Below are 6,000 nucleotides of genomic sequence, written 5' to 3'. Positions count from 1 at the left end.
AAATGTTCTGAAACATTGTGAGTAGAAGTAGCACATTTTACCTAGCAATTAAAGAGCCTCTGCAAAAATATAAGACAAATATCGATAATAGTATTTGGGATAATATACTCGTATAAGGGAGAACAAAAAAGGGAAATTGGGGAAATCAGGGAGATTCAGACATGGTCATCTCAAAACATGGGATTATACACAGTTCAAGAACGGTGAGTATTCCAAAGAAGCATAGTAGGTACTGGGTAGGGATGGGCCAAACACTCCCCTGTTCCGTTCGCAGCAGAACTCTCGAACAGGTGAGATGTTCTAATTCAAATGGCGAACCCTATTGAAGTCTATGAAAGCGGAACAGAAAAAATCAAAAGTGCCCATTTTGAGGTCTTATATGCAAGTAATTGGCCATAAAAGTAGTATGGGGTTCTTGGAACTGCCCTTGTAAAAACGATTGCTTTTTTAGGAGCAGTGATTTTAATTATGCTTAAAAAGCAACAATAAAAATGAAAAAATCATTTAAATATAGTGCCTGGGGGGTCCCCTAATGTGCCTGTAAAGTGGCACATCTGTAGCATGTATAGATCTTGCTACAGCTATTAAGGCATTTCTAAAGAAAAAACAAAAAAAACAAAAAATTAGTTAAATCACATTTATAATGAATCACGGTTACAATTGCCGACTCCTGGCTATTAAAAGATAAAAAAAAAAAATTACCAAAATCCATACCAGACCTTTATCTGGGCATGCAGCCTGGCAGGTCAGGAAAGGAGAGGGGGTGACCTACCAGGCCACATACCCTCAACATGTAGGGGTGCTCTGGGGCGGGGGGAGGCTCTGCCCCCCCCCCCCACCTAAAAGCACCTTGCCCCCATGTTGATCGAGACAAGGGCCCTTTTCCGACAACCCTGGGCTGTGGTTGTTGGGTTCTGTGGGTGGGGGGCTCATTGGAATCTGGAAGCCCCCTTGAACAAGGGGGGCCCCAGATCCCAGCCACCATCTATGTGAATGGGGTATCAGGTAGTATCCCTACTTGTTCTGTCTCAGCATCGATTGTACCTGTGACCTTCATGTAGACCCCCAGTCTGTAAGTGTGTGCAGCAGGTTGAATGATGGCTTTAACAGATAGTTTACTCAATGAATAAAGACTCCAGAGGTGTTCTCCAATGCTTCTTTATGCTTCAAGTTAGCAAAGGCATAAACATAGAGGCTTTTCCATAGTTAAATTTCCTATGAAGTTACACAGCTTCCACACTCTGCAGTCTCCTCATAAAAACTAAACAAAATGGCAGTTACAGCAGGAAAATGGAGGATGGGAGAAACCATCTAGCCAGAAACAGCAGGGGTGCAAGGAAGATACCAATAACATAGCATAACATAACATGTAATAACAACTGCTGGACAGTTAAAGCTGCGTGGCAGCACACTACTCATTCACTAAAAAAGTATAAAATAAACACACGAGGCAGTTTTTGACAAGTTCTTTCTATTAACCACTTGCCGACTGCCTAACGATGATCTACGTCGGCAGTCAGCCCCTCACAGGCAAAGTGACGTAGGGCTACGTCACTAGCTTGTGAGGGTCTAGGGAGCGAGCGCGCGCCCCCGGAGGTGCGCTCCTGCTCCCGCGTGGTCACGGACCCCCCCGCGCGTGTGACCGGCGGAACCGATGTCCGCCGGTCACTCTGCGATCGGCGGGGGAGAGGGAGAAAGTCAGGCGGCTTGTGTAAACCTGTCATTCTCCCCTGTGTATGAAGGATGATCATATGGTTCTACTATGTAGAACCGTTGATCACTCTTCATACATCTGAAGCCACAGCCAATCACAGTAGAAAGCACGCCCCTAGGGACACACATAGCCCCTCCCTTTCAAAAAAAGTTAACCCCTTCACTGCCAGTGTATTTTTACAGTAACAGTGCATATGTATAGCACTGATTACTGTAGAAATGTCACTGGTAACCCCAAAAGTGTCAAAAATGTCAGTCAAGGGTCCGATCTGTCCGCCGCAATGTCGCAGTACCGCAAAAAAAATCGCAGATCGCCGCCATTACGCGTTAAAAAAAAAAACAACAAAAATTACAAAAATCTTTCCCTTTGTTAGTAAACACGATAACTTTTGCGCAAACCAATCAAAATACGCTTTTTGCGATTTTTTTTACCAAACATAGGTAGCATAAAACAAATTGGCCGAAAATGTTAAAAACATTTTGATTTTTACATTTTTTTGGGGGGGAATTTCATATAAAAAAATGTGAAAAATATTGCTATTTTTGCAAAATTTACGCTTTTTTTTTGTTTATAGCGCGTGATCAAAAAATCGCACAGGTGATCAAATACCACCAAAAGAAAGCTCTGTTTGTGGGAAAAAAAGGACGCCAAATTCGTTTAGATACAGCGTCGCACGACCGCGCAATTGTCCGTTAAATTCACACAGTGCCAAATCGCAAATTACCCCCTGGTCAGGAAGGGGGTAAAATCTTCCGGGGCTTAAGTGGTTAAAAAAAAAAAAGTGTCCCCCGATGTAAATCCATCGTCAATCATTTCGCCTGCCGCACCCGCCAACCTGAAAAAAAAAAAAAAAAAAGCTACGCTCTCGCTGAACACTTCCCGTAGTCTGCCTGTTCGCGGTTTGACAGTTATTATATAGGGACCAGGTGGGACCACACCAGTGATGTTACCATGTGGTCCTGCCCCTTGTGACGTTACCGACTGATGCATGCTGTTTCGGTGACATCACGAGGGGCGGGGCGCCAGGTGGGACCCTGCCCTTTTCTATATAAGAACAGGTAGACCGCAGGAAACGTTCAAAGAGAGAGGAGCTTTTTTTTTCGGGTCGGCGGGTGCAGCGGGCGGCGTGATTGATGATGGATTTACATTGGGGGACACTATTTTCCTATTTTATTCTGAATAAAGGACTTGTCAAAACTGTGTACGTGTGTTTATTTTTTTGTACACTCCTTTGGTGAATGGGTAGGGGTACTACTCTATACCCATTCACATAGGGGGGGGGCAGGATCTTGGGAGCTTCCAGATTCCGATAAGCCTCCCACCCAAATTTATTGTGTTCAATGTTTTTATTAAATTCACAGAACTGTATGCATAATTGGAGCTAGGTATGAGGTAAAAAAAAAAAAAAAAACATTAAAAAATACTTGAAAGTGGCCCCAACACCATGGGAAAATTGTGCCTAGGAGCTTCTCAGTACAAAGAATGGAGAGCAGCCTAGTTTACTTTTATGACACAAGTAAGTGATTTGAAAGGTAGAAAGGAGTGACAAAAGAGAAAAAGAGGGGGGAGGAGTTGGGGGGGGGGGGGTTCAATGGTTGCAACAGGAGACATTTGTCAGCATTAAATACCTCAGATCTCACCTAGGGGTCTTAGTCAAGGTTCCAGTAATGACTGGTCAAAATCCTAAAGCAAAAAATTGCCTACCCATGGCTGCAAAACATTTAGGTGTTTAGGAATTTTATTGAGCAGCATGGGCCCTTTTTTACTATGAATCATAAATTGCTTTATTCTATGTTTCATCTTAAAGAGACATACAAGTACATCTCATAAATTTGAACATCATAAAAAAGTTAATTTATTTCAGTAATTCAATTCAAAAAGTAAAACTTGTTTATTTTATATAGATGTGTTACACACGGAGTGATATATTTCAAGCATTTCTTTTTTTTTATTTTGCTGATTATGGCTTATAGCTAGTGAAAACACAAAATTCTGTATTTTAAGAAAATTTAAATATTACATAGGACCAATATAAAAAAAAGAATGTTTAATACAAAAATGTTGGCTTACTGAAAAGTATGTCAATGTACAGTATAGAATGCATTCAATACTTGGTCGGGGCTCTTTTTGCTTGAATTGCTGCATAAATGCGGCATGGCAAGGAGGCGATCTGCCTGTGGCAATGCCGAGGTGCTTTAATAGCGGCCTTCAGCTCATCTGCATTGTTGGGTCTGTTGTCTCTTATCTTCCTCTTGACAATACCCCCACAGATTCCTATGGGATTTAGGTAAGGCGAGTTTGCTGGCCAATCAAGCACAGTGATACCATGATCATTAAACCAGGTATTGGTAATTTTGGCAGTGTGGGCAGGTGCCAATTCTGGCTGGGAAATTAAATCAGCATCTCCATAAAGCTGGTCAGCAGAGGGAAGCATTAAATGCTCTAGAATTTTCTGGTAGAAGGCTGCACTGACTTTGGACTTGATAAAACACAGTGGACCAACACCAGCAGATGACATGGCTCCCCAAATCATAACAGACCCTCATAGAAGTACCACTGGCTCCTGTGTGACTTCCAGGCTGCTTTCACATGTTTTTCTAGAGCATATCAGGTGCTGACCATATCTTATCAATACACTCTTTAAAGTTCATTCACACATGTGATTAGGGCAGTACAGCATATTCTTGTGGAAGGAGAGAAAGGTGCCAAGCAATCATAAGTGTAAAACCATTTAATGAGTAAACATAGAAAACAAAATAACAGGTTCAACTCGCAGAGTTAACATTTAAGACTGTCAGTGCCAGGGTGGGCTGTGTGAAGGATCCTGAATGAGATTCTGGGAAGGTCCTTGCAGCAGCCCCGTAGAGACAAGAGAGAAGACACTGAATCCACGAGCTGCAGGGAGCCGGCTGACAGGTGTCACCAGCCACCTGGACAGCTACTGTAACAATCGGTTTGCATAACCAAAGAATTTCTGCACAATCTGTCAGAAACGATCTCAGGGAAGCTCACCTGCATGCTCGTCGCTCTCGACCTGACTGCAGTTCGTTGTCATAACCGACTCAAGTGGGCAAATGCTCACATTCGATGGCGTCTAGCACTTTGGAGAGGTGTTCTTTTCATGGATGAATCCTGGTTTTCACTGTACAGGGCAGATGGCAGACAGCGTGTATGGCATTGTGTGGTTGAGCGGTTTGCTGATGTCAACGTTGTGGATCGAGTGGCCCATGGTGGCGGTGGGGTTATGGTATGAGCAGGCATATGTTATGGAAAATGAACATAGGTGCATTTTATTGATGCCATTTTGAATGCACAGAGATACTGTGATTAGATCCTTAGGCTCATTGTTGTGCCATTTATCCACGACCATCACCTCATGTTGCAGCATATATGCAAGGGTGCTATCAATTGTTGATTTTAATTGTTGTCTTGTAACACTATGACTCACCGCCTTTTGTTTTTGTCTTGAATTTGCACCTTTAAGGCATACGTGCCTAATAAATTTATACCTTTTAATAAGAATACACGCCTATGGTGCCCTTAGTTGGTGGCTGGGGGAGTGGGTAACAGACTTGTGTTTGTATTCTCACGGTTCCCCAATCCTCTTTTTTCTTTTTGTCTATATGCTGATATACCAACGGTCACCATTCAGGACAGCGTAATTTATCAAGGTTTATCACTTATTATTTGTGAGGTGTTCACTATATCTCCGGTGAACCTATCTCGAGCCCCTTACAGAACACTATCTGTTGCTTCTCTTTTTTTATTCATGTTGCAGCATGATAATGCACGGCCCCATGTTGCAAGGATCTGTACACAATTCCTGGAAGCTGAAAACATCCCAGTTCATTCATGGCCAGCATACTCACCGCACATGTCACCCATTGAGTATGTTTGGGATGCTCTGGATCGGCATATTTGACAGCGTGTTCCAGGTCTTGCCAATATCCAGCAACTTTGCACAGCCATTGAAGAGAAGTGGACTAACATTCCTCAAGCCCCAATCAACAACCTGATCAACTCTATGCGAAGAAGATGTGTTGCACTGCGTGAAGAAAATGCTGGTCACACCAGATACTAACTGGTTTTTTAAACCCAATCCCCCCCCCAATACAGTAAAACTGCACATTTTAGAGTGACCTATATTGTGGCCAGCCTAAGGCACACCTGTGCAATAATCATGCTGTCTAATCAGCATCTTGATTTGCCACACCTGTGAGGTAGATGGATTATCTCGGCAAAGGAGAAGTGCTCACTAACACAGATTTAAACAGATTTGTGAACAA

This window comes from Pelophylax lessonae, assembly GCF_965119305.1.
Source record: "Pelophylax lessonae genome assembly, chromosome: 8".
NCBI classification, from domain to species: domain Eukaryota; kingdom Metazoa; phylum Chordata; class Amphibia; order Anura; family Ranidae; genus Pelophylax; species Pelophylax lessonae.
The sequence above is the reverse complement of the archived record's forward strand: the minus strand, read 5'-3'. Positions refer to the sequence as shown.